The sequence below is a fragment of the Oryctolagus cuniculus genome, chromosome 11 (assembly GCF_051225735.1).
Source record: "Oryctolagus cuniculus isolate XC-2025 breed Fujian yellow rabbit chromosome 11, ASM5122573v1, whole genome shotgun sequence".
NCBI lineage: Eukaryota > Metazoa > Chordata > Mammalia > Lagomorpha > Leporidae > Oryctolagus > Oryctolagus cuniculus.
This window is the reverse complement of record NC_142877.1, coordinates 107,742,644-107,758,287: the sequence shown is the minus strand read 5'-3', so window position 1 is coordinate 107,758,287 and position 15,644 is coordinate 107,742,644.

The following is a 15,644-nucleotide window of genomic DNA, read 5'->3' as shown; positions in this document are numbered from 1 at the left end:
CCCGACCGGGACTAGAACCCGGTGTGCCGGCGCCATAGGCAGAGGATAAGCCTGGTGAGCCGCGGCGCCGGCCTAAAAAATTTTTTTTTCATTAATTAATGAGAGAGACACAGCGGTCCCATCTGCTGGCTCAGGCCCCAGGTGCCTGCAGTCTCCCTCAGGTAGATCAAGTGCTGAAGCCAGGAGTGGAAGCAGCCCAATCACTTGGGCCATCCCTGATGCCTGCCTTCCAGTGCCCACATTAGCAAGAAGCTGGAATCAGAGGCATAGCCAGCTACTGATCCCAGGGACCGAGTACAGGGCCTGGGCCTCTTACCTGCATTTTATTTTTAAATGATTTATTATATTCATTTAAAAGGCAGAGTGGCAAAGAGAGAGAGAAGGGAAAAGACAGAAACAGATTTTCCATTCCCTGGTTCACTCCCCAGATGGCTGACACAGGAAAGACCCAGGAGCCTGGAACTCCATCTGGGTCTCCCACGTGGGTGGCAGGGACACCAGCCCTTGGGCCTTTCTCTGCTGCTTTTCCTGGGCCCGTTAGCAGGCAGGTGAGTTGGAAGAGGAGCAGCCAGCACTGGAGCCAGTGCTGTGGTGTGGGATGCTGAAGTCACAGGCAGCCACTTAGCCTGCATCTTTACCCCGAGCCAGACATCCATCCCTGGGTCTATGAATTTGACTGTTCAGCTACGTCATGTAAGTGGAATCATACAGCACTTCTCTTTCTGCGGTGGTTTATTACACTAGTGTCCTCTAGGTATTTGCGTGTTGTAGCGTGTGTCAGGATTCTCTTCTTTTTAAATGCTGAGTAATTTTCCGTTGTATGTATATACAATGTTTTCTTTATCCATTCATTCCTCAGTAAAGACTAGGGTCGCTTCCACTACTTCGTAGCTATTGTGAACACTGCCATGAATATAGATATATACATCTCTTTTAAGACCCTGTTTTTAATTATTTTGGTTATATAAGTATACCCAGAAGTGAAATTACTATATTACCATAGCTCTACCTTTGAACTTGGTGAAGAACCTCCATACTGTTTTCCATAGTGGTTACACCATTTTCCACTCACAACACTGTACTAGGGTTCCTATTCCTCTCTGTCCTTCCCAATGTACACTACCTTCCTTCCTTCCTTCTTTCTTTCTTTCTTCTTTCTTTCTTTCTTTCAGATTTATTTATTTATTTATTTGAAAGGCAGAATTACAGAAAGGCAGAGGCAGAGAGAGAGAGAGGTCTTCTTCCATCTGCTGCTTCACTCCCCACATGGCCACAAGAGCTGGGGCTGTGCCAGTCTAAGCCAGGAGATTCTTCCAGGTCTCCCACATGGGTACAGGGGCCCAAGGACTTGGGCCATCTTCTACTGCTTTCCCAGGCCATAGCAGAGAGTTGGGTTGGAAGTGGAGCAGCCGGGACTCGAACCAGCACCCATATGAGATGCCAGCACTGTAGGCGGCAGCTTTACCCACTACACCACAGCACTGGCCCCTGTTGTTTTTTTTTTTTTTTTTAAACAAAATATTTTTTTCTGTGGCACTGGCACCCTGGGTTCTAGTCCCGGTTGGGGCACCGGATTCTGTCCCGGTTACTCCTCTTCCAGTCCAGCTCTCTGCTGTGGCCCAGGAAGGCAGTGGAGGATGGCCCACGTGCTTGGGCCCTGCACCCACATGGGAGACCGGGAGGAGGCACCTGGCTCCTAGCTGGCTGCAACACGCTGGCCATAGCAGCCACTTGGGGGGTGAACCAACAGAAAAAGGAAGACCTTTCTCTCTGTCTCTCTCTCGCTGTCTAACTCTGCCTGTCCAAAAACAAACAAACAAAAACAAAAACAAACAAAAAAACCAAAAAAATTTTTTTAAAGATTTATTTTATTTATTTGAAATACAGAGTTACAGAGAGAGGTGGAGACAGAGAGTTCTTCCATCCGCTGGTTCACTCCCCAGATGGCCACAAAGGTAGGGGGCTGAGCCAATCTGAAGCCAGGAGCCAGGAGCTTCTTCCTGGTCTCCCACGTGGGTGCAGGGGCCCAAGGACTTGGGCCATCTTTTACTGCTTTCCCAGGTCATAGCAGAGAGCTGGATCAGAAGAGGAGCAGCCGGGACTAGAACCAGCGCCTGTATGGGATGCTGGTGATTCAGGCCAGGGCTTTAACCCATTGTACCACAGCACCAGCCCCAATACTTATTTGAAAGGCAGAGCTACAGAGGGAAAGATGAGAGACAGAGAATAAGATCTTGCATCGGCTTCTTTGCTTCCCAAATGGTTGCAATGGCCAGCACTGGGCCAGGACGAAACCACAGTCCAGGAGCTTCATCCGGGTCTCCCACATAATTGACATGGGGTAAGTATGTGGGCCATCCTCCACTGCTTACCCCATTGCATCAGCCCAGAGCTGGAACGCAAATTGGGTATCTGGGACTTGAACCTGCACTCTGATTGGATGCTGGCATTACAAGTTGCTTAACCTGCTGTCCCACGATGCCAGCCCCCCTCTTTGTTCTTTTAACAGCCTTTACTGACCAACACATTATGCCCAGACCCCTGTGCTTTGGGAAAAATGTAAGAAGCAGAAATCTTTTATTTTTATTTTTTTGACAGGCAGAGTGGACAGTGAGAGAGAGAGAGAGAGAGACACAGAGAAAGGTCTTCCTTTTGCCGTTGGTTCACTCTCCAATGGCCACTGCGGCTGGCATGCTGCGGCCGGCGCACCGCGCTGATCCGATGGCAGGAGCCAGGTGCTTCTCCTGGTCTCCCATGGGGTGCAGGGCCCAAGGACTTGGGCCATCCTCCACTGCACTCCCAGGCCACAGCAGAGAGCTGGCCTGGAAGAGGGGCAACTGGGACAGAATCCGGTGCCCCGACCAGGACTAGAACCCGGTGTGCCGGCGCCGCAGGCAGAGGATTAGCCTAGTGAGCCGCGGCGCCGGCCAGAAGCAGAAATCTTACACCACACTTTTCTGCTCGTTTCTGACAGAGCAGCACTCTGGGGTGAGCCAGGCGTGGATGACATCAAGTCTCTGACCACTCATGTAACTGCTGTGACTCGGGCAGAGCACTGTCTGAACCTGTTTCCTGCTCTGTGAAATCAGATCATAATAATTCAGAGTATTGTCCTAAAGACAAAAGAGGAAAAGTTGTAAAAGTATGTAATGATACTGGCAGTTGCATTGTTGTTATGAAAATAATTGCTTAACAATATTTTACAACCAACTTATAAAATTTAAGTCACATGGAATTTTGTGGGGAGGATGGGGGCTGGTGCTGAGGCTTAGTGGGTAAAGCACCACCTGCAGTGCCAGTGTCCCATGTGGGTGCGAGTTCAAGTCTGAGTGCAGCTCTGACAGTTGCAGTCATTTGGGGAGTGAATCAGCAGATGGAAGACCTCCCTCTCTCTCTCTCTCTCTTTCTCTCTCTCTCTGCCTCTCAGCTCTGTTGCGGCCATTTTGGAAGTGAACCAGTGGATGGAAGACTTCTCTCTCTTCCTCTGCCTCTCTGTAACTCTGCCTTTCAAATGAATAAATCTTGAAACAATCAAGAATTATGGGGGAAATGACTGTAAGTACTGAGGAGGAAAACAATGATCGAGGGGTTTCAAGAGCTGATTTCACTCTGTCCCTCCCTCCTAGTTAATGCAGCTCTGCTTGGAGACGGTTTAGGAGAGGAATAGTGCCTTTTTTAGTTTGTTCCAACACTGATCTTGGAGTAGGCACATAGCTAACGCTCAATCCATATTTGATTAGTGAATGAACAAAGTAAGAGAAGTTGAACAATTGCATAATTGTTAATTAACTGCTTCATTTGTTGGTCAGCCACTTCGGTAGACCTGCATGTCTACTTGTTCTAGTCCCTGGAAATGTCCTCAAGTTACTTTTGTGAATTGTTGATTGATTTATGAAGCACCACACAGACCCGCCCCAACCCAGTTTCTAAGAATAGCTTAAAAATTAAGATAGTCAAATCTTGCCAAGGTAGAGAAGAAGATGGCCAACAGAGGCTGGCATTATGGTGCAGCTGGTTGAGCTGCTGACTTTAATGCCCACCAGCATCTCATATAGGCACCTCTTCAAGTTCTAACTGCTCCATTTCTGATCCAGCTACCTGCTAATGTGCCTGGGAAAGCAGCAGAAGATGGCCCAAGTATCTGGGCCCCTGTCACCCATGTGGGAGCCCTGGATGGAATGCCAGGCTCCTGGCTTCAGCCTGGCCCAGCTCCAGCTGTTGCAGCCAGCTGGGGGAGTGAACCAGTGGATGGAAGATCTGTCGGTCTCTCTCTATATATATAATTCTGCCTTAGAAAGAGAGAGGAGAGAGAGAGAGAGAGAAAGTATTTACCAAGGAAGAAAGGAAGGAAGCAAGGAAAGTTTTTACCAAGATGCGCAGCAGTATTTAGTCTCCCTCCTAGCTGATGACGTTAATCAGAAAAAGTTTTGTGAAATACGAGAGTGCTATTAGTTTGGATGTTTAATGGTCCCCTATAAGCCCATGTGTTAAAAGTCCAGTGCCCAGGCCGGCGCCATGGTTCAATAGGCTAATCCTCCGCCTGCGGCGCCGGCACCCCAGGTTCTAGTCCTGGTCGGGGCACCGGATTCTGTCCTGGTTGCTCCTCTTCCAGTCCAGCTGGAAGCTGCACCTGCATGGGAGACCAGGAGAAGCACCTGGCTCCTGGCTCCAGATAAGCACAGGGCACCAGCTGCAGTGGCCATTGGAGGGTGAACCAATGGAATAAAGGAAGACATTTCTCGCTCTCTCTCGCTCTCTCTCTCTCTCACTGTCCACTCTGCCTGTCAAAAAAAAAAAAAAAAGCTGGCACCGCGGCTCACTAGGCTAATCCTCCGCCTTGTGGCGCCGGCATACCGGGTTCTAGTCCCGGTTGGGGCGCCGGATTCTGTCCCGGTTGCCCCTCTTCCAGGCCAGCTCTCTGCTGTGGCCTGGGAGTGCAGTGGAGGATGGCCCAAGTCCTTGGGCCCTGCACCCCATGGGAGACCAGGAGAAGCACCTGGAGCCTTCGGATTAGCGTGGTGCGCCAGCCGCAGTGCGCCAGCTGCGGCGGCCATTGGAGAGTGAACCAACGGCAAAGGAAGACCTTTCTCTCTGTCTCTCTCTCACTGTCCACTCTGCCTGTCAAAAAAAAAAAAAAAAAAAAAAAAAAAAAAAAAAAAAAAAAAAAAGTCCAGTGCCCAGAGTCTTCTGTAATGATACTCAGTGGGTGGAAACAATCCATTTCTGGGTTTTGAAGGTGAGGTCTTTGGGAAGTGATTGGATTGTGTTGTTAGAGGGGAGTCCCATGGTTAAATCCTGGTGCCCTGGTGAGAAAACACCTGGACATAAGACAGACATTAACACTTCTTGCCATATGATGCTCTGGGCTGCCTCACGTCTGTACCAACAAGAACACCATCTCAGGTGCAAACCATTGGCAGCCTGCTTGAACTTGGACTGTGAATCTCCAGAACCATGGGCCATTTGGACCATCATAAACCTCTTTACTGTTTAGAGGTATTTGACTCATGTATTACATTGTAGTAATAAAAGGTGACTAATTCAGAGGATAAATAGAAAGCATAATTTTCTCACTTTTAATCTTTTAAAAAGATAGTTGAATGTTTAAAGCAAAAAATATACATGGAATTTATAATACATGTAGAAAATTTAGAACAAAAATACCAAAACAGATGGAAGTAATAAATGAAAGTATTCTGTTTTAAGGGTCTTGTTGATAGACAGGAAACAGATGAGATCTGAGGTAGATAGCCAGGGACCAAGAGCTCAAGTGTCCCAAGTCTAATGGGCAGAAGGAAACTCAGCCTGAAGTCCAGAGGAGAACTCAAGCCTGGTGTACAGAAGGACATGCCTGGACAAAATGCCTCCACTACTCAAGAACAAGACAGAGAAACTATAAGCAAAATAGGATGTGGTTACAGCTAGGCCTGTCCAGCTCCAGATGGCAACTCTCCAGCAGCAAGGTCATTGGTGACTGGCAAGTTTGCCAAACCCTGTACAAACTTGCTCACAGCCCAGGAGACATAAACCCCGAGGCAACTTACCCATACAGGTCATCTCTTCTGCCGAGAGCGTTTGCTTTTTACTTCATAAGCCATTTTTCTTGCTCACCTTCCATTGTCGACACTCCTTATTCTTCTTAGTCATGGAACACTAACCTGAACAGCTAGAAGCACAGGCTCCAGTGTTTTCACAGGGTTTGAATGTAGATGGTGGTAAGTTAAAAATGTATATTGTAAGGGCAGGCATTGTGGGACAGCAGATTAAGCCACTGCTTGAGATGTCTACCTCCCACATTGGAGTGCCTGGTTCAAGTCCTGGCTACTCCATGACTGCTATCCAGCTTCCTACTAATATACCTGGGAGGCAGAGGATGATGGCTCAAGTACTTCAGTTCCTGCTACCCACATAAGAGACCTGGATGGAGTTCAGGGTTCCCGGCTTTGGCTTGGCCTAGCTGAGGCTATTGCAGACATATGGGGAGTGAACCAGCACATGGAAGATTCTCGCTCTCTCTCTGTCCCTCCATTTTACTACACATTTTTAAAATGCATATTGTAAATACTGAAGCAACTATTAAAAATTTAAAAGATGGATATCTGATCACCAATGATGAAGATAAAATGGAGTCATAAAATAAATTAATCCCAAAAGAAACATGATAAATGTTAAAGAGGGACAATGAATAGGTGATACAAACAGAAAAAAATAATAGCGTAGTAGATGTGAGCTATACCCATATCAGTAATTACATTAGATGTAAATTGGTGTCCTACTCCATTCAAGCTACTATAACAAAATGCCATATGCTAAGTAGCTAAAAAAAAGAGTAGAAATGTAGGGGCTGTCATTGTTATACAGTGGGCTAATCTCACTATATACTAGGATGGCTAAAATTTAAGACTAGAAATACCATGTTGGTGAGAATGGGAAGTATGAATGGTGTTCTCAACTGTGAGTGATTTTGCCCCCAAAAAACATTTGACAATACCTGGAGACATTTTTGATCATCACCACTAGAAGAGAGCTAATAAAATCTAATGGGATGCTACTAAGCCTTCTACAAAGACAAGACAGCCCTCAGAAGGAAGCATTAGCCGGGCTAACGTGTCACTAGTACTGAGGCTGAGATATCTTGGAAGAACTGGAACACTCCGTTTCTGGTGGGAAACCACCAGAATAGTATAGCAATTTAAGTAAAGAGATGAGCACTTTCTTATAAGCATACACTTACCCTGTGACGCAGCAACTTGAGGACAGCCTCCAGCCAGCCCCACCTCCGGTACCTATATCTTTTTGTAATCCCTTCCTCTTGAGTGTGGCTGAACCTGAACCTGTTGAATTGCTTATAATGAATAGACTATGGAAAAAGGAATGGGATGTTAACTTGTAATGTTAAGCTGCAAAGAGAATGTGAATTCTTCTTGCTCTGAAAGAGGCTAGCTGGTGCCTTGTGGTTACCCTATGGGGGAATTCTACATGGTAGGAACTGAGGTTAGCCTCCTCCCAATACCCAGGCAGGAGCTGGGGCTCTTGGTTCAATGCCCAAAGTAACTGAATCTCGCCAGTTCCTTGTTTGAGTTGCTAGCATGAGAGGGCTTGATAAAACCACAGCACCTACCAACAGTTTGACTGCAGCCTTTTGAGAGACTTGGAGCCAGAGGCATCAAATTAAGCCACGCCAGATTTCTGACCTAAGGAACTGTGAGGTAAGTATTGTTTTTAAGCCCAAAATTTTGAAGTTATTTGTTACAGTGTAGTAGAGAACTAAAACAATTCCAAAGAAATAGAAATAGATTTCTACACAAAGTGTTGTAGGTGAAAATGTTCATAGCAAGTTTATTTATAATAGCTAAGGGAAATAAGATAATTGTTTATCAGTTGGTAAATGAATAAACAAATTTTGGTGTTTCTGTATAGTGGAATACTATTTGGCAAATGAAAAATCCAAACTATTGATACCTGCAACAACAAAGATGAATTTATTTAAAAAATTTATTTATGTATATGAAAGGCAGAGTTACAGACAGAGTCTAGAGAGAGACAGAGAGAGATCATCCATCTGCAGATTCATTCCCTAAGTGGCCACAAGGGTCAGGGTTGGGCCAATCCCAAGCCAGGAGCCAACAGCTTCATCTAGATCTCCCACTTGGGATATCCTCTGCTGATTTTCTGGATCCATAGCAGGAATCCAGATAGGAAGTGGAGTAGCTGAGACTCAAACTGGCACCCACATGGAATGCAGGTATTGCCGGCCTCTGCTCCACAATGCCAGACCCAATCATATTAATTTTTGATGGTAGTAATAATATGGTTTTTGTAAAAACTACTATGTGAATATACAAGAGCAAGTAAATAATTCGGTATGGAAATCTCAGATTTTTTTATGTGAGGAAAAAAAATAAGTTCTCTGCTCTGCCCCCATAATCTTAAACTTGAACTGGTAATATGTGTGTAAGTCTCTTATTCCCTTTTTTTCTTTTTAATGGGGCAGATGTTTGGCAAAGCAGTTAAGACCCCACTTGGGATGCCCACATGCCATAACAGAGTGCCTGGTTCAAGTGCAGCTTCCTCTGCTGCTGATTGAGCTTCATGCTAAGTGCACCCTGGAAGGCAGCAGATGATGGCTCAAGTAGTCGGGTCCCTGCCATCCATGTAGAAGACCAGAGTTGAGTTCCAGATTTTTTTGGGTTGGCCCAGCCTGGCTATTTCAGGCATTTGGGGAGTAAACAAGAAGATAGAATATGATTTTTCTCTCTCCCTTTGAAATAAAAAATAAACATTTAAAATTACATATGTCATAGTTGCTTCCATTGGAAAGTCTAGGAGCCATGACATCCCTGCAGAACAAGTGTCTCTGACCCCTGACTAGGACCTCTAAATACCATTCCACTAAATGAAATGAGATTTTTAAATGAGTGGCTGATTGCAGATCTGCATTAAGAAACACAAACTTAAGATCCTTTGGGATGTCAGAAATCAAGGAAGCTCTCAAATATTATTGGGGTCAAGTGAAAAGGAATGCAGAGCTAACTCCAAGGGACTGCCACTAGCCAAAATTGGGACAACCAGAACGTCAAGAAAAAAAGTTTGTAATTGAGTAGACCAAATGAAACAAACACACAACTCCTTGATAATAATGAAAAAAAATGAAAAGAGCCTGAAATTTAAAAAAACTCTCATAAGTCACCTCTGCCAATTTTTAGAACCAAAACTTCCTGCTCTGAAAATTAATAAATGTCAAAACATGCATTTGCTCTGCTTTTATTGTAAAGAACTGTATCAAATAGCTGATGTTGGAAGTTCTTACAGAATTATTCTAAGTAACTGATTCTGACTGGACCACAGGGTGAGTGAATCATTTTGTAAGAAGGAAATAGTGAATCAAGGGAACCAACATCACTGGATGTTAAAATGACCACGGGAAATGTCGACTGGGAGTTGCACAATGAATAGACCAAGCTGATGTGATATTTCCAAAATTGCTTAAAGCTGGGATTGTGCCCCTGTTGTAAAGTTTAGGTAGTACACAGTGCCACCTACCAGTTTTCTTGCCAAGAGAAACACATGACAACCTTTAGTTCTGACCACCATTTTACAGGAACTATGAGGAATAGAGGGACAAGTGAAACTGATCCAGGTAGCAATCAGACAACTCTACAATGTGGGAAATCATGTAAGAAAAATGCTTTATTCTACTGGGAAATAATATAAAAAGGAAAATGAACTATTACAAATTTTAAGATACTTCCAAGGCATATCCATGTAAGAAACTTGTTAATTATATTATGGGGAAGCCCTCATCATAAGAGAACTGAAACTGCACTTGATAGCTGATGGGCTGTTTTTTGTTTTGTTTTTGTTTTTGACAGGCAGAGTTAGACAGCGAGAGAGAGACAGAGAGAAAGGTGTGGGGAGCAACTCGGACTAGACTAAGTTACTGGAATTAAGACTTATTCTATGCATCTGCTCTCCCACAATATGGCGCTGGGAGAGAAGAAAACAGCTTCTACACAGCTGCCTCCAGTTCAGCCAATAAACTGTAGGACTTGCTCCTGATTGGAGAAGAGCAGCGTACTCGGCGTGTGGGCAGCCGAGTTAGGATTGGCGGAGGAGGACTATAAAGGAGGTGAGAGACGGCATGCACCAGGAACATCTAAGAGGAACATCTAAGGGGAACATCTGAGGGAACACCTGTGCAGCCCCCGAGAAGAGCCGGCCGGCGGTGTGCCGCTCCCCTGCGGAAGTGGGGAATGTGGCAGGGGGAACCGCCCTTCCACGGAGGTGGAAGGGACAGTAGCCAACCCGGGAAGAACCAGCAGCAAACCCGGGGAGGGCCGAGCAGACAGAAGAACAACGCAGGGTTTAGTGTCATTCCTCCATGAAGAGGGGGAGCGACAAAAGGTCTTCCTTTTTCTGTTGGTTCACCCCCCAAGTGGGCGCTACGGATGGTGTGTTGTGGCCAGCCAGGAGCCAGGTGCTTCCTCCTGGTCTCCCATGCGGGTGTAGGGCCCAAGGACCTGGGCCATCCACCACTGCACTCCCGGGCCACAGCAGAGAGCTGGATTGGAAGAGGAGCAAATGGGGCAGAATCCGGCGCCCCAACTGGGACTAGAACCCGGGGTGCCAGCGCCGCAGGCGGAGGATTAGCCTAGTGAGCTGTGGCGCCAGCCTGATTGGCTATTTCTTGGAACTTTTTTCAGAAATTGGAAAAGGGGTGGGTGTTGTGGTGCAGCGGGTTAAGAAACCACTTGGGACCTGGGGAAGCTGGCATCCCATGATGGAGTTCCTGGGATGGAGTTCTGCCTCGGATTCCTGTCCAGCTTCCAGCTAATCCACCTGTCAGGCAGCAGATGACTGCTCAAGTACTTGAGTCCCTGCTGTTAATGAGGGGGACCTGGATGATGGAGTTCCAGGCTCCTGGCTTTGGCCTGTCCCAGCCCTGGCTGTTGGCAGCTATTTGGGGAGTCAACCAGCAGGTGGAAGATCTCTCTCTCTCTTTCTGCCTTTTAAATAAAAATGAATAACTTTTTTAACATTTATTTATTTTATTTGGAAGGCAGAGTTAGAGAGAAAGGGAGAGATAGAAAGAGATCTTCCATCCACTTGTTCACTCCCTAAATGGCTGAGACCAGGCGCCTGGAACTCCATCCAAGTTTTCCATGTGGGTACAGGGGCCCAAGCACTTGAGCCATCTTTTGATGCTTTCCCAGGTGCATTAGCAGGGAGCTGGATATGAAATGGAGCAGCTGGGACTTGAACCAGTGCTCATATGGGATGCTGGCATTCCAGGTAGCGGCTTTATCTGCTGTGTCGCAACGCTGCCTCCTAAATCAGTATTTTTTCTAAAAGAAATTGGCAATGAAGGAGATAGGTTTGGCATCTGAAAGTTGAAATGTAAAACAAACCAACTTGAGTCATAGGCTCAAGCTGAGATAAGGGGAATAGAATGATTCTAATTTTTTTTAACTCAACCAGGCCCCACCCCTGTAGCTGCAGGAGGGTGGGATTAATCCTCCCAGAAGGCACAGCTGTATGTTAGAGGGAAGGTGCAGAGGGAATGGGAGGCACCCACAATGTCTACCACAGTCAATAATATTTGTCATTTATAAGTGGAGATTTTTCTAAAAGCTTCATTCTTTGTCTTCAGGGAACTAACCAAGCTGATTATTTATGCTGGTAAATTTTCAGATTGCTATTACCTGCTCCCAGGCCCTTAGGAACAATTATCTACTTAATTTAATTACCTAATTTTGCAAATCAAAACTATTTTATCTCTAGAGACATGCATACTTATGATGAAAATTATAGTTTAATTATATTACCAAGTATTTATTTTGGTTAACTCATAATCCATTTTGATCCTGTGGATAAAAATCAAACATTTGTGTCAAAGAAATGCTTTGTTTTCTAGCAAAATAGAAATCTGGTTGGTGTTGGGGACAGGATATTATTTCTGGTAGACTTCAGTGGTCTCTAGAGCAGTCATCTCAAACCAGAGAAACTTTGTTTCTCTGCTTCCTTTGCTGGAATTTAAAATTATTGTTTTTCTAAGTGTTGAATTTTGTACTTAGTGCAAACATCATTTCATCTTCATTGTTATGCCTGTGGCATAGCACAAATAAAATCTGTGTTAAATTTTGCTTATATCAATGAATCAGAAATGATGACATAGTAATTTTTTTTGACAGGCAGAGTGGACAGTGAGATAGAGAGAAAGAGAGAAAGGTCTTCCTTTTCCATTGGTTCACCCCTCATTGGCCACTGGGGCTGGCGCGCTGTGGCCAGCGCACCGCGCTGATCTGAAGCCAGGAGGAGCCAGGTGCCTCCTCCTGGTCTCCCATGCGGGTGCAGGGCTCAAGGACTTGGGCCATCCTCCACTGCCTTCCCGGGCCACAGCAGAGAGCTGGACTGGAAAAGGAGCAACTGGGACAGAATCTGGCGCCCCAACAGGGACTAGAACCTGCTGTGCCGGTGCCGCAGGCAGAGGATTAGCCTATTGAGCCGCGGCGCCGGCCTACATAGTATTTTAATAAGGGGTAAAAATGTGCATACACGTGAGAGACATCTGGTCTGCGCTGCTCTGGAAAAATACCTTAAATGGGATAATTTATACACAAAACAAGTTTATTGCTCAGAGTTTTGAAGTCTGAGGTATCTACAACAAGACTTCACCAGATCTGGTGTCCGTGGAGTGCTCTCTCTCTGCTTCAAATATGGTGCCTTCTTGTTGAGTTTCTCCCAAGGCAGAAGGTGTGATTAAGATCCCTGAAGTCTCTTTTAAAATGAAGCCCTCTGGCTCTGTGGCACAGTGGGTTAATGCCCTGGCCTGAAGCGCCGTCATCCCATATGGGCACAGGTTCTAGTCCCAGCTGCTTCTCTTCGGATCCAGTTCTCTGCTATAGCTTGGGAAAGCAGTAGAAGATGGCCCAAGTCCTTGGGCCCCTGCACCTGCGTGGGAGACCTGGAAGAAGCTCTTGGCTCCTGGCTTCAGATCGCCGCAGCTCTGGCATTGCAGTCAGTTGGAGAGTGAACCATCAGATGGAAGACTTCTCTCCCTATCTCTACCTCTCTCTGTAACTCTGCCTGTCAAATAAATAAAATAAATCTTAAAAAAAAGGAGCCCTCATGACCTACTCACATTCCTAAGACCCTGTCTCTTAATACTATCACTGTGGGGCTAGGCTGCCACATGAGAATTTTCAGGACAGACATTCAGACTGTAGCAGGGGAAGCCATTTTCTTTGTGTAGTTCATTGATTTTTGATCAAAAGTATTTTTTGCATTTTATTTGAGTTTACTGATTTTCATTCCCTTTAAATTCTTCTATTGGGTCAACTTTCCAGGCTCTTACTGTACAAAATAGGTTATCTAGGACTGTGCTGTCAGTATCAAAAAATATTTAGGAGATATGAGTATAATTAGGCCAATGTCTGTGCATTCTGATGATACTGTTTTATGCAGTGGTTGGCATACAATCTGATACAAAGAATCAGACTTCATACAGGGTTCGATCATGGGAGAGGACTGGGAGGAAACACTAGTTTTTTGTTTTTTGGCTTTTTTATTTTTACATTAGCAAATGGTGTACAGTTTGTTCTGTTTCCTATTTCTCATCCCACGTGGCCTCTTTTTCTTCTGTCTCATGTTAAGAATCTTTTGCAAGTTTACCCTGATTACATCCTGTTGCAGGGTCTCCCACTTGTTGTCCAGGACAAAGAGAACTCAATTATTTTAAAACAAATACATTCATGCGGTCACAATAACTGTGTTCACTTTGAAGCTGCCCCAAACAGACCACCTACATACTGGCTACAGGTCCCTGTTTCCTTTAGCCAAGGATACACAGGGTGTCAGAAGGAGGGGATACAGAGAACTGGAGTACAAAGAGTACCACTTTGGATGTCTTCCTCTCTGGGTTGGTGAGAGTCTGCCCAAGGAGCTCACAATGTCTTTATTGCTCCATCTTGATTTTTGGTAACTTTTTAACTTTTATAAAATTTTGAATTTACAGCCAAATAGCAAATTGTACAAGGCACTACAAAAAGTTGGTGGAAAACAGAATTAAAAGATAAAATGTGGGGTTTTTTTGGCATGAAAAATTTTGAAATTCATACATTTGAGGAATCTTGGAAAAAGTTTATGGCAAATGATATTATAAAAAAAACTGCATAGATTTGAAAATTTGTCTAATGTTGCTCAGTTTAGGTCTGTCTGCCATTTTCTCATGATTTGATTCAGATTATACATTTTGAGCCAGTGTGATGTTAGGTCCTTGTAATGCAGTGCATCAGTAGACACATAAGGTGGATTTGTCTCACTGTGGATTTGTGATGTTAACTTTGCTCTGTTAAGGTGATATCCATGGGTTTCTGCACTGTGAAATTACTGCTGTGCTCTTTGTAATTAAGATGTATTTGCGGCTAGATACACAAACATACGCTCCTTTATTAAGCTTTCACTTTCTAACTTTTGTATCTAATGATTAATGATTTTCTCTTTCATTTACTCTTTATTTCTTGGTCTTTTACTGTGAAGTAGAACTTCCTCTTCTCCTATTTACTTATACATTGACTTATTTATATCTATTTTTTAAATTGTTTATTTACTTTCTTTGAAAGACAGGTACAGAGATAGAGAGAGCTCTCCCACCTGCTGGTTCACTCCCCAAATGCCTGAAACAGCCAAGGCTGGGCCAGGCCGAAGCTGGGAGCCAGGAACTCAACCTGGGTTGCCCAGATGTACAGCAGGGACTTGAGCTATCACCTGCCGCCTCCTACAGTACACATTAGCAGGAGGCTGGAATGGAGATCACAGCTGGGACCTAAACCCAGGCACTCTTATAGGGGATGCAGGTGTCCTGAATGGCATTTTTGTCACTGGGCAAAATGCCTGTCCCTAATTTCAATTTTGACTCATGAATTTTTATTGTATCTGTTTTAATCCATTACCATTATGATTTATTTTGACACTACAATTGCTCCAGTGCTCTCTTTCAACCTACAAATGTCCCCGTCATTCTTTGAGCATTACTTCATTTCTGGTGCAACAAGCTATTTCGGGTCCATTTTCTACTTTTCCTACCCCAGCCCCGGAATCAGTGTTTGCTTCAAGGTGCACCGGTTCCTTTTGGGGTGGAGAATGGTATTGAGAAAGTAAGATCTGCAAGCTTTGTGTGCACCTGCTACCAATGTGTCCTCCTCTCACAGTAGAAGGCAAGGACACACACATTTCTGCATGTACCGTCATTTATTTCTCTATCTACTTACTTCTCTATATTTTAAAACTTCAACACTGAGAAACCTGAAGTAGCATGCCAGCTTACATAGGTCATACAGCCAGTTACTAAATTATTTGTATTTTTGTGAGCTGGCTATAGCTTGAAATCAACAATAGAATATTTATACCAAGCAACTGGCACATATTACAAACCAAGATTTATTTCTCCCTATGTCGCTCCCCCTCTTCGTGGAGGAGCAACACTGAACCCTGCGCTGTTCTCTCGTCTGCTCGGCCCTCCCCGGGTTTGCTGCTGGTTCTTCCTGGGTTGGCTACTATCCCTTCCACCTCCGTGGAAGGGCAGTTCCCCCTGGCCACATTCCCCACTTCCGCAGGGGAGCGGCACACCGCCGGCCGGGTCTCTC